The 17644-nt window shown below is 39.2% G+C and overlaps 1 long non-coding RNA gene across 1 annotated transcript; it reads left to right on the top strand.

Annotated features, from left to right (window-relative positions):
- The first annotated feature begins 16150 nt into the window (after window positions 1–16150).
- Window positions 16151–17017, top strand: LOC136696198 (uncharacterized). The gene is made up of 3 exons (XR_010802588.1): window positions 16151–16233; window positions 16411–16568; window positions 16972–17017. It is a non-coding gene; the product is annotated as an uncharacterized lncRNA (long non-coding RNA).
- The last annotated feature ends 627 nt before the right edge of the window (window positions 17018–17644 follow it).

Below are 17644 nucleotides of genomic sequence, written 5' to 3'. Positions count from 1 at the left end.
AGTAACTTGTGTATCTATTAAAGGGAGAATCAGAACCATATTGTGCAGCAGGCCAAAGTCATTTTACAATAAAACAATGTTGGACTAGATTGACTCTGGCCACGAGGCAACAGATCCTAACTGCAGCGTCCGTAACAGTATTATTCCTTGATACGAGAGAATCAGTGCCCCTTTAATTCCTGTCAGTAACAAAACTTAAGCAGCACATGACACTCTTAAATAGATGGTAGTCTCAAAGTTGATTTTTGCTGATGTCACAACCAAGATAGTACATATTGCATGCAGTGGTTCAGCTACTGTCTCTAAAATTGATGGCCATGTACCTGGTGTTGGAACTTTCACCACACATGGACCGGTCAACTTCCTACTCATTCTTACTGAATGAGTAATGTGCTAAAACCATATATTTCTAACTGCCCATGGGTCTGTGATTTGTAACATTGAAGAATCAAACACATATGCTTTCCAATTTGCTTCTCTTTTCTGTAATGCATGGTAATGAACAGTCATTTCTTCAGATGTCCAAAGTCAAATAACTCCTTTTGTGCTTCTAACAATTACCTGAGTTGATACCAATACACGTGCATCTGTTTGTTAGCTTCAGAAAACTCTTATCAACATTATGCTCTATTTTTTGCATAGGCTTCTGAGTTGTGTGTACTTCCTTCTGCAATTGTAACTAATTTATTTCAGGAGTCTGCGTTACTTTTACAACATTTATAGGTGACACTGATGTTGTTTTTTCATTTACAAAGGTCATCCTTTTCTTTCTCATTTATTAGAGATACAGACATGATAGAAATACAATTTGTCATCAGCAATGTAGCAGCATTCATCTCCTTTGATGACACAGCTAAAGCAGTAACCTGATTTGTTGCATTATTTCCCTTAATTATTTCTGGAGCTAAATTAATCAACTTTATTTGTGTTTTATTCATTTTCAGAGTTGCTGCTACAGTTGCTGCTGGAGTATATATCTCATCCTAACTGTCACTGAGTTTTGTACCCTTCTTTCCACAAAATTTGAAATGGTGTAAGTTTAAGCTCAGACTCTAAGTAAGTACAAGTGTATTCCCCTTGGTCCTCCCATGTAACATTACACAAAAGTATTGAACAATCATCTCTAATTTTGAATCATCTACTTTCTCTGGTCACAAGGCAAATGATTAACTTCAGGTCCTGTTAATACCACATCTTCACCTCGACTATTTTTCCATTTAGGAGAACTATTACTCCCCGTATTAAACCTTCCACATTTACAGGGATGGTGAACTGTTCTACAGTTCAACACTAATTTCAGTTTTCAATGGTGATGACATCATTGTAGTTATCAGAGTCACTAGTGTAGTTAGTTGTGATATGTTTAACCTCTCAGTAACATTCAGGACTGGAAAGTGGAATTCCCTGAAGTTTCTTTCACTCTAGACCTTGTACCGTTTAGGTCTAACCTTTTTTCTAACTGGTCTTGGACTATTTTGTTGACCCTAGTTTCTGAAATGTTCTGAAGTGGAATTACTGCTCTCTGTAATCTTTGATGTTTCACAGTCTACTGGCATAGGACCTGCCATACCAGGCCCTATACTAGTCCTTTACCAAGCCCTATACCAGGCCTTGGTATTGGAGATGAGCCAAGATGGCCCCGCAGGTAACTGCTGTGGCCCAGAGCTCCTCAAACTTTGGCAGCTATCTTATCTTTCTTACTTTTTGTTTACATTTTTTTTTTAACTCTGGGACTACAGTATAGTAGAACATATCTGCTAGCTGTTGCAAATAACTTGATACGCTACCCAGACTACAAATACTGGAATTCTATCCCTCTGGAGATACAGATCTATCCGGAGGGCACTAACATCATTCCTCCCCTGCTGAAGCAATGCACACGGCAGCGCGACAGAAAGCAAAAGAGGGGGAAGAGGGGAGGACTAGCGGCTAAGATAAAAGCTAACCCATTCAAACCGGCCATTCCAAGTCTGTTTATAGCCAACGCCCGGTCACTAAACAATAAAATGGACGAACTACGACTGTGGATTCCATCACACAAACTGGATTATGTCTGGACAGAGTGATGTATATAACAATGAAAGGAGTGAGGGACCAGAGAATGACTGAGAGCAAAGAAAACAAGATGAAAGCATCCTCAACAAATCAGCCTTTCCCTTCTGGTTATATATAGCCTACATTTTACCAAACCACTAGAAACACATAGAAGACACTTATATGGTCAAGAGACACCACACATTATGAGTGACATAGTCACATAACTGCATCCTTTAGGTTCTTGAAAAACATATGTATTATTCCAGTACTTGTAATTTATACTTTAACATATGAAAAAGCATTCTACTGGTATGTTTTAAACCCTTGAAATGACCCCTGTCAAACATTCAGAGTTTATTTCCACTATTCAAATATGAGTAGTACTTTTGTACTTATCAGTTGTAATTAATTGTTTATATAAATTAACAGTACTGAACAAAGGTCTAGACACCAGAGATTATACGATTTAAAAACCCTTTATCTGAGCATTAAGTGTTAATTTGTTAAACCCAGATGAAAAACAAAAAAGCTCAACATTAGGAAAAACCAAACAACGCTGTTCCAACAAGCATCATATTCTATACACAAGTATTGATCCAAACCCCTCTTAAATCTCCCCTCACGACAGTCCACACCATCCGAGGCCCTCAACCAACATCCTGTTCCACAAACAATGACCCCAAACAATATATCTCTACTTTTATCAAACTTTTGCAATCAAGGAGAATTCTAACCAACCTGCTCTACAGACTTACTCACACCCACTGCTTTATATAAAAACGATCCTATATTTCCCCATTTCTTTTAGATTATTACACTTTTATCTCCTCTGTGATCACCTTCAACTCCACACAAGCACCACACCCACTGAGGAGCCACAGACAATCTTCTTACGTGTCCAAACCTCTGCACAGCACCGTACATTATTAAGCTTAGATCCAAACAGGCTCATGTGATGTCTTTCCTCATACATCATAAACACAACCCCGAGGAGTATCAGAGAGATATATGAGGCACTTTTTGTAACTTCGTTTTGACAGTTCATTTGGGCCAATCAGAGCGTGCCACGTCATCAAGCCCCGCCCCCTTTTGGAAGGGAAGTCCCGCCCCCCTTGTCCAATCAGAAGCGTGTATTTGACAGGAAGTCCCGCTCTCTCGTCCAATCAGAAGCGTTTATTTGCTCGGAAGTCCCGCCCTGTCATTGACCAATCATAAGCGTGTATTTTCCCACCCTTGTTCAAAAGTCCCGCCCTCGCTTCGTCCAATCACAAGCGTGTATTTTACCCCCGGATTTCCCGCCCCCCCCTCAACCAATCATAAACGTGTATTTTAACCGTAATTCCCGCCCTTCGCTCTGTTTTATTATAGATATCTACGATCTACGACCCCCACGATGAACCCCTTTATCGCGCGCGCACATACGCGAGCCCCCCACCCCTTTATCACGCACACACGCGCGCGCAGGCTCTGTTTCATCACAGGTGTCAAGTCACGAGCTACGCTTTATCAGTCGCACACTCGCTACCGTAATTGCTAACGATCAACCAACCCACCCCTTTTATCGCGCGCACACACATAAGTGAACCCCCCACCCCTTTTATCGCGCGCACACACAAGTGAACCCCCCACCACTTTATCGCGCACACACATTGGAATTACAGGAATCGTCCAACGCTCTCAACCCCCCCCCCCCATCAAACGGTTATGACAAACGAACGTACCCCCACACACACACATACAGGGTATACATAAGTAAATTTTTAATTTTCTAACTCCATGTTCTAAATGATTAATGGTGTTTTAGTGATTAAAGATTGTTTTAAAATCGTTCATTTTCTCCCCCGGTCTATGACCCACACCCCAAAACATACTGTTTTCATATGATAAAAAATGACATTTGAAGATGTCTTAACACTGCTCCTCCTAAACCCTCCTCCTCGCTGTACGTCAGAAAAGTTTACGATAAGTGACTCAGTATATCTAGGAGCTCAAAAATCTAAGCATTACACGCTGACATTCAACTTTGGATGATATACTGCTCGGACTGGAACCAAAAGGTAAGAACTGACATTTATAACGTAAAATAAGATTAATTTAAGAATATTACTTTATATTTCATTTAAAAAATGTTATATATTTATTTATTTATTTTATTTTTATTTTTTAGATTAAGAACAAAGAAGAACAGACGTGATGGCTAATATTTTACAAGCTCCAAGAAAGTTACCCTCATCTCTTAGCCGTACATCTTCACGGATCTCTGAATCAGACAAGGTTAAAACATTTCAATTAAGAAATGGATTGTACTTGGGATTTAATTTTGATCATGAGAGAGACAGCGTATCATTTTTCAACAGCTCAACAGAGAGTTGCAAAGATGCCGCAGAAGTTTTTACGCTTCATCGGAACGATTGGGGCAGTTTCACTAACCGTTGCTACAAGCTCAACACTAAACTTATGTCTGGAAATCTGTATTCTCCGCAACAATTCAAGATCCTCATCAAACCTTGGAATTCAACAAGAGCTGTGACATTGCACACTTTTGCTCTCCAAATCGTAAAGAATGTTAAAGAAACGTGTTTTGTCTGCTTGTCGATGTTATACAGTCACAAAAGAAATGCACCTGATACGGGATTTTCTTCACATCGTGATTCCTGCGTGAAAATAGAATGGGAAGATTGGAAAGAAATATATGAAGAATGGTTTGAAAACATTGAACAATTGTTTGAAGAAAACAAATTGATTAAAAGTCTTCAGAGGTTAAAAATAAGATTAGACGACCATTTTTGAATCTGACGTCAGTTTTCCTTGTAGGGGGGGGTTGTTGGGGGAGGTGCCAAAGTACACACCCAAAACTCTTGAGAGATAAAAACAAGCAACACTCTCTCTCTCTCAACAAGTCACTCGTGTCTCAGAAAGTGACAACGCAACGTCTGCTGAAAATGGCTCAGGAATATGTCAACCTGTACTATGCTCAAAACTGTGACAACGCCACTTCAGAACTTTTTCAAACTACTGGTGTCTACCCCGTCTATGCTCTCCATTATTCGGGCTTTCACAGCGGACCTCCTTGAGAAGGTGATTCAGAAGGATATGGTTGAAAACTGCAACGGATGCGTCGTTGACCACCCGTCGCAACACCAACATTCATGCCTCTACGATCCGGAAGAATTTTACCTACACATCAACGCTAAAAGTCTTCTCAAGAAACTCTATCGCCCGTGTCTTAAATTTCTCTTAGCGAGAGTATTGCATCTCTGTGGGTACATGCATCTCCCATCTTTAGAAAAATTGTTGGGGTCGTTTGAAACGATTGTGTGCGATTTGCGAAACAAGAGGAATATTGCAACTGCTCTAAAAGAGATCAAAGACAAAGCTCCCCCCGTGTACTCAGAACATGTCAATAATGACAATGTAGATTACTGGGGCTACCAAATTCAACATCTCATGGACAATTTCACCTCACCTACTCAATAAAACGTCTGAAATGTGTCACTAACACCTCTGAACTTTTTTATTTTTTAATTTTATTTAATGTATATATTATTATTTTATTTTATTTTCTTGTGTATATATATGTTTTTTTTTATTCTTTTAAAAAGTATGTAACCAATTTGTGTGATTTTTGAAAACTAATAATAAAATTATTTAATGTATCTTAAACAATGTGTGATTTTTTTTTTGAAAAGTAATAATATAAATTTATTTCATACAGTGTGTGTGTTTTGACTCTGCGGTGTCTTGTTTAATTCTTAAACCAAAGTATATTATTTATCTAACACTTTTATTTTAGACCCCCAAGGTTTCTGAATATAAATCAATAAAATATTGAGTTCACACATATTTGACTCATTATTACAAAAATGACGAAGCAGTTAATGAGACACATCTATTACACGCCCTCAGACCCAGGATCTTACGGAGGGGTTGAGAGTTTGCAAAGAGCTATTGTTGAGAAAATTGGTAAACGGATAAATGATGGTGAACTTAAAACCTGGCTAGCAGAGCAGGATGCATACACTCTGCATAAACCTGTTTCTGTTAAATGTAAGAAAAACAGAGTTTTTGTGAAAAACATGGATGAACAATGGCAAGCCGATTTAGTGGATATGACTAGTTTGTCAGAGAATAATGAGAATATGAAAATTATGTTAACTTGTATAGATATTTTATCTAAATATGCTTGGGTATGTGTATTACGGAACAAATCAGGAGCTGAGGTGACAAAAGCTTTTGAGTCTATTCTGATGGATGGGAGAGTTCCTAAAAAACTATAAACTGACCAAGGAAAATAATTTTTTAACAAAAGCTTTCAAGGATTAATGAACAGATATAATATCATACATTTTGCAACAGGCACAGGGCAGAAAGCTTCAGTCTGCGAACGTTTTAACAAGACGCTTAAAAAAAAAAAGTGGAAATATTTCACAGCTGTTAATGCGAGAAAATACGTTGATGTGGTACAGGATATGGTCCTTGCTTACAATAATAATTGCCACAGCTCTATCAAAATGAAACCTGTTGATGTTAATGAATCAAATTCATTCAAAGCTTTTAAAAACTTGTACGGGTTGATTCCTTCAAGAACCAAGAAACTACGTTTTAAGTTTAAGATCGGGGACATTGTAAAGATTTCTCGTGTGAAAAGACATTTTGAAAAAGGATATGAGCAAAATTATACGAATGAAAATTTCACCGATTTGGAACAGATACCGAGAGATCCTCCGGTTTACAAGCTGCAAGATATGGATGGTGAAAACATTGACGGGGCATTTTATGAACAGGAGCTACAAAAAAATTATAGTCGGAAAAAATAAAACTTATAAAATTGAGAAATTTTTAGATGAAAAAATACAAAAAAGGAGAAAGATGTGTTTAGTGAAATGGGTGGGGTGGCCTGAAAAGTTTAACTCTTGGATCCCTGCAAAGGATGTGATTGACATCAAAGTTTAAAAAGATTTGATAGGAACGCCATGAAAATCATAATCATATAGTCATGGAAGAGACAGGGTTCTACGTGACTCTCCCGAGCAACGCATCCAAAGACATCTATCCTGAAAACAAGATTTCATGTTACACGACCAAATTTGCCAAGCCTATTGAATTGACGGGTGACTGGGAGGTGTCTCTCACTGAAGTACAATATCCTCATTCATGGTACTCGTTGACAGTGTGGGAAAGCATATTTTTTGTTCGATTCGATGACGGATTGAAAAAAGAATTTTATAACTGTCAGATGAGTCCGGGGTATTACAGCAACATAGATGCTCTGGTTCAGAAAATGAATAGAGCTATAAAAAAGTTAGGTCTTGAAATAAAAATCCATTATAATATTAATACATACAAAATACGTATGGTAACTGATAAAAGTTATTCGCTCGGGGCTCAAGGTATTCTATCAATTATATTAGGTCTGGAACCAAAGAAAATCTTACACGTGATGAACCTGAGGCTCGCTATCCGGTAGACGTCCGCGCAGGATTTTACACCATGTACGTGTATACAGATATTATTCATTATCAAAGGGTAGGGGATAGTTTTGTACCATTGTTGAGATGTGTACATATAACCGGTGAGATCAACGAAATTGTCACAATAACTTACGACAAGCCACACTACGTACCTGTGAGCAAGAGTTTTATAAACGATATAGTTATTGAAATTAAATCAGACCAGAATCAACATATTCCTTTTCTCTACGGAAAATTCATCGCTAAACTTCACTTTAGACCCGCAAAACATTCATTTCGCGTTTGAAAATGACCGGTATAAGCTACACGGACCCCAGAAATCTTATAGAATATTATACAAATCAAGCAGGAAGTGGTCTGCCGGGGTATCAAGGAACACCGACTATGTATGGTTCCGGGTTAGGCGGAATCTTCAAAGCGCTTTTTAGGATGGCTGTGCCTGTTATTAAAAGGGGTATATCTATTGTAAAACCGCATTTTAAAACAGCCGCGCAAGGCATAGTAAGTGACGTCGTGAGCAACATTATTAACAGGAATCAAAAACAGGATGGATCAGGAATTGCTGCGATTGCGCGCAAGAATGTTAAGAGGCCTCCTGGGAGGCGAGTTGTAATTACAGATAAAAAGCGAAAGCTTGCAGAGAGTAAAGGCAGAGTGAAAAAGAACAAACGAAGAGACAACAAGTGTGCTTCGTCCTCCTCTATCAAACGAAGAAGATTGAACATTTTCTAACACAATGGCTTTCTTACACAGTCTTTCAACTGAATGCACCAAATCTGAGCTAGACATTTTTACGTTACCTTACACTCAAACAAGTATTGAAAAATATACTTATGTCGAAATACCGCCACTTTCCACCTTGACTGATAACGGACCCTTGGAGTTTTACGTAGCAGGAAATGAAGAAGACTACCTGGACTTGAACAACACCTTTTTACATCTAAGATGTAAGATTACAAATCCTGACGGGTCAAATATTGCTAACGATGCCAAGGTCGGAATGATTAACTATCCCATAGCATCTCTATTTTCACAAGTAGATGTTATGCTCGGGGATCGCCTCATCAGTCAATCAAGCAATACTTACCCATACAGATCAATAATGGAGTGTATCATGAATTATGGCGCAGACGCCTTGCAAACGCAATTTTCAACCGGGTTGTTTTATAAAGATACAGCCGGTCAGATGGATGTAACCGACCCTCAAGGTCGTAATAATGGATTAAAAAACAGGGCTCTTTTTAGCTCAGAAAGTAAAACCTTTGATTTGATCGGGCACATCCATTCTGATATATTTTTTCAAGATAAACTTTTACTAAACGGAGTTGATTTAAAAATTAAAATGGTTCGAAGTAAAGAGGAATTTTGTCTAATGAAAGAAGGACCGAGGGATTACAATCTCAAATTACTCTCAGCATCACTGTTTGTGAAAAAAGTAACAGTTTCTCCAGCTGTGAAACTGGGTCATGCGCAGGCGTTACTTAACGCTACAGCTAAATATCCGTTAGAGAGGGTCTCTATGAAAACCTTCAGTCTACCCGCTGGCAGTCGTATCTGTACCCAAGAGAACCTGTTCCTCGGACCCCTTCCTAAAACATTAATTTTCGGAATGCTCGATAATGACGCTTTCAGCGGTGCATACAATAAAAATCCATTTAATTGTAAACATTACGATACAGAGTTTAAAGCTCTGTATGTAGATGGGACACAACACCCTGCAAAGCCATTCCAGCTGGATTTTCAAAACGGGAATGTGGTCCGTGAGTTTCATTCCTTAATTTTAGCTTCAGGAAAACAACTTAAAGATCAGGGGTTGTCTATAAACAGACAAGACTACACCCAAGGTTACACTCTGGTCGCATTCAACCTGACACCCGATGATGACTGTGGGCAGCATCTATCTTTAATAAAGTCGGGTAATATGAGACTGGAACTCAGATTTCGAAACCCTCTTCCGAGGACTGTGAATCTAATTGTGTATGCCAGTTTTGATTCAATTTTGGAAATCAATAGTCTTCGAAACGTTCTCATAGATTATCAATAACCATGGATACCGGAGAACTTACAGAGTTGATGAGAAGTTGTCCGTCTCTAAGAAAAGTACGGTGTTTTTGCTAGTGATGAGTTACCCGAGAACAGATTGACGCAGTTTCCTGCTTTGTTCATCGTAAATACCGACCCGAGCCACATGCCAGGGGGCCACTGGCTGGCTTTATATATAATCAATGAAACCACAGGATATTTTTTCGATTCATACAGAAATCAACCAAATTCCCCCATCTTTCCTGAATCTATTTATTATTTTTTAAAAAGGAACTGTCTGGAAATAATACATAACTCTAAACAAGTGCAGAGGTTCGAATCTGTTTGTTGCGGACAACATTGTGTATTCTTTTTATATCATAAAGCTAAAGGTTATACTTTAAATGAAATTATGTCTATGTATAGTGATGATTTAAAAAGAAATGATGATATGGTTGTAGCTTTTGTTAAAAAAATGTACCCTAGAAAAAATAACACACACGTTATGAATTGTATTCAATGTGTTAACTCTGGTGAAAGATTTACATTGTATTTGAAATAAAATAATAACGATGACACATGTAAAATCATTGAAATTGCATTTTATTTAAATAAAGACAAACATTACATGATTAATTGTTACAAAGATTCATCATTTATGAAATAAAAAATACAATATGAATAATTAAAAATTCAACCAGTTTGAAGCGGTAAATCTAGGAGATTTAAAAGCAGGTTCAAGATTAGAGGAATCATAACTTGTAGGGGAGGAAGCAGGGGGAGAATACAACGTTTTGGATTTTTTAACATCAGATATTTTTCGTCTAACCCCTGCATTAGGAATGGTTGAAAATGGAATGTTTAAGTTAGCGACAGTTTGTAACAGTTCACCCCAGCCTAACGGTCTCCGGTCATCAGATACTTTTTGAGGAGCTGTGAGATTTTTAATCAAATCCAACATGTGTGATCCTTTTACTGTTTGACCATTGAAAATAAATTCACCTTCATCATTCCATGAAGCTACATCATCAGACTTTAATATTTTCTCCATGATGTAAGAAGCATTTTTTCTGGTTCTGGCTGGAACATTTGCTATAACCTCTTTAATAATTTCATCTTTGGTTGTTTGTAAATCCTCTGTCAAAGGTTTATTTTCAGTCGCCTCCGTCGACGGCTTATTTTCAGTAGGTAGGGAAAGGGTTATTTGAGACGTTTCCTCTTCCCCCTGTTTGACGATGTTTAAAAATCGTTGCAAGGCTGATGCATAAAGTTTAGCCTTTTCATAAGGAATCAAATCAGATCTGTTCAATATATGACGCATCACATCGTCTATATCATTTTCCACCATTTTTCTAACAGTTTCTTTTCCACTCGTCATGTTTTTAAGTTTATCTAATTGGTGTTGAGGCACCAAATACATCTTATCAGCGGTTTCCATGTTATCTCTGACCAGATGTTATTAAACTGCTGATGAAGGGGACTGCGACACTTAATAAAGGGAGAAGAAATCCTCCGGATAGGTTAACAGATTTTCTTTTAGTCTCCACAGATGTTCTTTTATTAGCAAATAGTTTAATTAATTTTTTCTGTCTTTTAAACTGATGATATTGACGAGACGTTAAAGGTATGTTTCCTCTCAATAGATTTAGGGCTAATTCGCAGATGGATAATATGAGATCTGACGAAGCTTTACGTAATATAACCTTCCTTTCTCCAGGGGTAGCATGAAATAGAGATGTCAACATCTGAAAATTTCTCTTTAGACGCGCAGACATTTTTCAGTACTTTACAAATTTTTTCTTTGGAATATACACTGCAGGATTCTCCCACGCAAAAGTTCATCTGGCGTTGATGCTTTTAAATCTACAAATAAATACCCATAAGGTCTAGCAGTTGCTTCTTGGTAACATTCTAAAAAGTATTTGTTGTTTCCCGGATACATTTGATGCGCCAGTATGCTTATCTGTAGTTTATCTCTAGGATTTTTAAAAAGCACCATATAGTTGGTGTTTAAGTTGATGGTTCTGCTACTTTTTCCAGATTTTGAACCAAATAGATGACGCTCAGGTTTCTGTGGTGTGTATATTTTGTAAAAGCCTTCTCTACCTCCTCGTTCTTGCTAGCTGTTTCCATCAGATCATCGATTACCAATAAATTTGTTTTGTGCGGTGGAAAGAGTTCATCATCACACAAAGAGTCGGATATTCCTTGAACAAAACGTATGTTTATTTTGTTCAGCAGTTCATCATAGAGAGGTTGTCAGCACGTATAACACCATACAATTTGATCCGGGGTTTTTGACATGGAATCCTTACAATTTTCCAACATCATTTTGATAAAAAAAGATTTTCCACTATTGCTTGGTCCACACACTATACAAGAAAAAGGAAGCTGAAGTCTAGAATCAAATCCCCTTGGATTCATCATTTTTAGTTAGTTATTTAATATCCGTATGGTAATGTTGTGAAATCGGGTAAGAGAACACGTTTATCGTACACAACTCTGAACCTTTTCATCAGTGATTTGTTTTTTAAGTGAAAGCCTCTTTTATCTCTCCCAATTTGATTGTGGGTAGTCATAATTTCAGCGTTAGAATTAGGATTTTTCACATGTTCATTAACCAGTTCTGTCAAGGATTTCAAGTTAACAATTTCACCATTGGTGTAGTTTAAAGTAATACCCTTAACTTTCATCGTAGTTTTCCCTCTGAGAGTGCGGTAACCATAGGTTTTCGGACCCCCGCTGACAAATTCTACTATTTGATCACCTGTGTCCAATTCGCTCGTAAGGCCTCCTAAGTAATCACTTAGAGGAGGCATCCAGTCACCTTCTTTACTTTTGAAAATGACACTGTCAGTATCCGTGTATAAGCATCTCTGCTGTAGTTGATCTATCACATTGTATAATTCAAGTCTAGCATAGGCTGTGGTGAAAATACCTATAAATACATTAGCGTTACCCGGTTTGAGACATCTATCGTCTGCGTAACGCCAGTGCACCATTGCCACCTCCTGATTCAGAAAGGAGAAATGACTTACGTTATACATATCCGAGAATATGAATTGTAAAAACTCACTAGGGTCTTTGATCAGTGTAGTGTTTGTCCTGTCTGTTCTCTGACACATTTTTCCCCATAAAGAATTCAAAGCTAGTTTAGCCACAGATCTCTGTGCAGGATTAACTTCAATGCGTGATTGTTCTAGTTTGATCCCTTCATTCTCCTCATACTTTTGAATGTACTCTTTTTTATCGGCCTCATTCACCACCTAGGAGGGATAACCTGAACTCTCCTGTTTTGTCTGCAGAAACCTGTCGATGTATTCTGTAAACAAATATTTCGAATGATTAGGGAAGTGCCATATTTCAAAAACCTTTAACACTCTGTACCCCTTCTCAATGGCTTTCATCACCTCAACGCTACACCAACTACCTGTCAGGGCCCTCTCCTCATCTGTGTGTTTACAATTTTGCATTTGTTGTTCAGCACATGTTCGACACAAAGGAAACAAGAGTTTGCTTTTCACTCTATAAGGGAGAACAGGGGCCCACAACCCCTTAGGGGGGAGAACTTTTGCTCTAATAAGCCCGAAATATTTTTCCAATGGTTGGAAATCACGAAAGATGATAGTGGGGTGACCCACGGGGTACCTCTTTGTTTTATTTTCATAAGGATAGAGGGACGTGAAATCGTAGTAATCAATCCTTTCACCGGGCTGTGCTACATAATGGAGATGTAACGCGTTTGTTTGACCACCGAACAGAGCATCTCGCAGTTTTATGCGCTCAGGAAAGTCAAAGCGGGACATAAACAATTTAACATCCTGGTTTGATCTTTTCATCTCATTCCAGGTATGCTCCCACATCATAGTTACGTTCAGTTGGAAAGTGTTTTGCAAAGTCTGAATTCTATCCATATAATTTTGATAAACATCCCCAAAGGATTGTGAACTCTTACTTAGAGGATGTGGTAAATTTGAAGGAAAACATTTATCACATCCGTGATAAAAACATCCTAAAAACTCAAAAGCCTTTCGTTCACTACCGTCGTCATAATAACCATCCACAAAATAGTTTCCGAATTTGACCTCACCTTCATTGAGGGCATGTCGGATGGGGATCTTGTCTCTCTCAGAGATGTACTCGAGCCATTGTATGGAAGGTGTTGAGAAAGATTTCTGACTGTCGATGTAATTATCTAAAGGCGGGATAGCTAAATGTTTTCAGACAGAAAGTTGATTCTGAATATTTGCAAACAGACACTAGCTATGGTGATGCATTTGAACGGGTCAACCATTGTACTGCTCAGTATCTCATCCCTGAAAGCTATACAACCTTTTCTCAGAATGTGGACGTCGTTCTTACAATATTGAGCCATTTCTTCCTTAAAGTGAAAGAGCTTTCCTGTACATGTATTGTACCATTCAAAAAATTATTCTCTTTCTTTGGTCATCATGGTGTCTACCCCGTAGAACTCGGGTTTCGGATAAGGTCCTACATAATTCTGATTTTCCACAGTAAGTGGATGTGTTCATGTAGGAGGTGTCTCCAGTTCATAACTGTTTAGGACGTTTGACTAAAGAGATACAAACATTTTCATGAATAACATTATAAAATACATATTACATATATATACATTTATATATATATACTTACCCTAAGGACTTAGTCTTGGAGCTTGTAAAATATTAGCCATCACGACTGTTCTTCTTTGTTCTTAATCTAAAAAATAAAAATAAAATAAATAAATAAATATATAACATTTTTTTAAATGAAATATAAAGTAATATTCTTAAATTAATCTTATTTTACGTTATAAATGTCAGTTCTTACCTTTTGGTTCCAGTCCGAGCAGTATATCATCCAAAGTTGAATGTCAGTGTGTAATGCGTAGATTTTTGAGCTCTTAGATATACTGAGTCACTTATCGTAAACTTTTCTGACGTACAGCGAGGAGGAGGGTTTAGGAGGGGCAGCGTTAAGACATCTTCAAATGTCATTTTTTATCGTATGAAAACAGTATGTTTTGGGGTGTGGGTCATAGACTGGGGGAGAAAATGAACGATTTTAAAACAATCTTTAATCACTAAAACACCATTAATCATTTAGAACTTGGAGTTAGAAAATTAAAAATTTACTTATGTATACCCTGTATGTGTGTGTGTGGGGGTACGTGCGTGTGTCATAACCGTTTGATGGGGGGGGGGTTGAGACCGTTGGACGATTCCTGTAATTCCAATGTGTGTGCGCGATAAAGTGGTGGGGGGTTCACTTATGTGTGTGCGCGCGATAAAAGGGGTGGGGTGGTTGATCGTTAGCGATTACGGTAGCGAGTGTGCGACTGATAAAGCGTAGCTCGTGACTTGACACCTGTGATGAAACAGAGCCTGTGCGCGCATGTGTGCGCGATAAAGGGGTGGGGGGCTTGCGTATGTGCGCGCGCGATAACGGGGTTCATCGTGGGGCGTCGTAGATCGTAGATATCTATAATAAAACAGAGCGAAGGGCGGGAATTACGGTTAAAATACACGTTTATGATTGGTTGAGGGGAGGGCGGGAAATCCGGGGGCAAAATACACGCTTGTGATTGGACGAAGCGAGGGCGGGACTTTTGAACAAGGGCGGGAAAATACACGCTTATGATTGGTCAATGACAGGGCGGAACTTCCGAGCAAATAAACGCTTCTGATTGGACGAGAGGGCGGGACTTCCTGTCAAATACACGCTTCTGATTGGACAAGGGGGCGGGACTTCCCTTCCAAAAGGGGGCCCAAATGACCTGTCAAAACGAAGTTACAAAAAGTGCCTCATATATCAATGTGGCTTTTATCATTACATCACTTACACCTTTGTCATGAAGGAAAACTCTAGAAAAGCATCAGATCTCAAGGCTCCAGCGAGACTAGAGGAGCTTAAACCCGTGATATTTTTTTTCCTCCCAATAAAAGTCAACATGCGGAGATTTCAATTTCTCTCCCATTTTTCAACACTAATATAAGCTCTAATTCTCATGAATAACACTAACCATTTATAGGTATTAACAAATGTATTTAATTAAGATACACACAGGAACTCATATAAATAGTGATCCCCCCTTTCACACACACAAACAACACTCAGCTTTGTATCTCCTTTCTCACTTTTCCTATTCTCAGCATCTAATATGTCCTTCTGGGGTCATGTCATACTCCCCAACAAAGGCCCATCAATGTTATCTAAAACTTATTTATTTATTTCATAAGTCCCCTTTTCAAACTCATGACAGAATCAACAAAGTCATTTTAAACGGCTCATGAATGAAGTTACAATTAAAATGTCCTGAAAAGAGGCTCATAAACTTTATCATTACAAATATCTTTCCCTATTTATTTCTACCCCATCATCACCCCACATGTGATTATTTAGTCTCTTAGCAGAGACTTTGTCAAACACACACTCACTCTGGACAGTCCAAAAACAAAGGAGGAGGGATGGCCTTTCCCCATTTACACTTCAGCACTTCCACAGAGAGACACTTCCCCTTAAGCACACAGATACCTGTTTCTCAGCAGCTGGGGAAATGTCTCTCAGCTGGGGGGCTTCTCTCCTAGTGTTACGCTCCTGTCCTCATGTCTGTGTCTCTCTGCAGTGCTGTGTTTTCTAGCTGAGCCTGAGCAGGTGCGAGCCGAGGGGCTGCAGTTGTTGAAAGTGATCAGGAGCAAAAGAGGTGAGTTATTAGATCTTATTGGTTAAAGGGTCTGTCTCTGTGTAAATGTTGCAACAGAACCACATTGGGACACTAGGGGGTGCTAAACTGTGCAGCTGTGGCATGTTAAGGATGTCCTGCTGATTCTCGGTGTCTGGTGTTTGTCTGACCCTGTGTAATGAGGTGTGTTGTGTCCAGGAGCCCATGGTTCTGTGAGGAGCTGTGGGAGAGATAAACTGATGGTTCAGGTTCTGGTGCTGGACAAGAAGCAGTGAGAGAATCTCCAGACTGGGAGCAGGGTTTTATTGTTGAATCAGAAGTGGAAGCAGTGAAAAGATTTCCAGACTCAAAGCAAGGTTCTGATCCTAATCCCACTCTGAAACACTGAGGTCCAGGTGAAGGAGAGGGATCTGAGTGGGGTTCACTGCTGGAGGAGAGGGAGAGGAGTGTGGTGGTAGTGACCCTCCTCTGAGGGTCTGGTCAGTACTGGGGTTGTCTCCTCCAGCACTGCTGACCCTCACTTTAGCTCTTCTCTCAGATGGAGGGACTGTGGAGTGATCTCAGTGGGGGTTCTTCCTGAACTGAGCTCTGATCTGTTTCTGAAGGTGGACTTGGTTTCAGGAGGTTCCCCCTGAGATGTTCCAGTCTAGTGCAGGGTAGAAGGGTACTCCAGGTCTGGGAGAGAGAACCTAATGTAATGTGGAGGCTGATTTCTGCTGGAGGAGTGAGGTCCTAAAGCTGTGTCTTGTTCTGTTGCAGAGGTTGTGGCTGTCTGAAGAACTGTGGTGTGAAGTTTGTGCATGAGCTCATGGACTCTAGCTGCTCCACCTCCCTGCCGTGCTTCTCAATAAAATTTTATTTTCCCTGAGAGACGTCCCTGCCCTTGTGTTCCTCAGTGAATGATAAATCAGGTCCTGGGTTTTCAGTTTCGCTTCAGGTGGAGGAAATTATTTAATCCCAGGGTGTTCTAGCAGTGAAGACTCCAATGTGCAGCTGAGTGTCTCCTCCCAGTGTAACTCTGGGAGTTCCAGATTTTTGAAAACAGGAGCACAGGATTTGTTGGGGGTTAATTTCAGTTGAGTGGATTGCTGTTCCACACTCCATTAATACAAACTGCACCAGGACCACACCTACACCCCAACTCCTCTCCAGCAGGGGTCAGCACTGGCTCAGGACACAAGTGATTAATTTAGAGCTATTCCTCACTCTATTTCTGCAGTAAATTTTGTAGATTAGTAGATTTTGTTACCGCAGACCTACCTTGAAATCTACTGGGACCAAGCAGTGTACACAAGACCATGTCGCAGAGAGTAACTTGTGTATCTATTAAAGGGAGAATCAGAACCATATTGTGCAGCAGGCCAAAGTCATTTTACAATAAAACAATGTTGGACTAGATCAGGGGTGGGCAATCTTATCCGCAAAGGGCCGG

This window comes from Hoplias malabaricus, chromosome 5, assembly GCF_029633855.1.
Source record: "Hoplias malabaricus isolate fHopMal1 chromosome 5, fHopMal1.hap1, whole genome shotgun sequence".
NCBI classification, from domain to species: Eukaryota; Metazoa; Chordata; class Actinopteri; order Characiformes; family Erythrinidae; genus Hoplias; species Hoplias malabaricus.
Note: the sequence above shows the minus strand (reverse complement) of the source record. Positions and strands in the feature narration are given on the sequence as shown.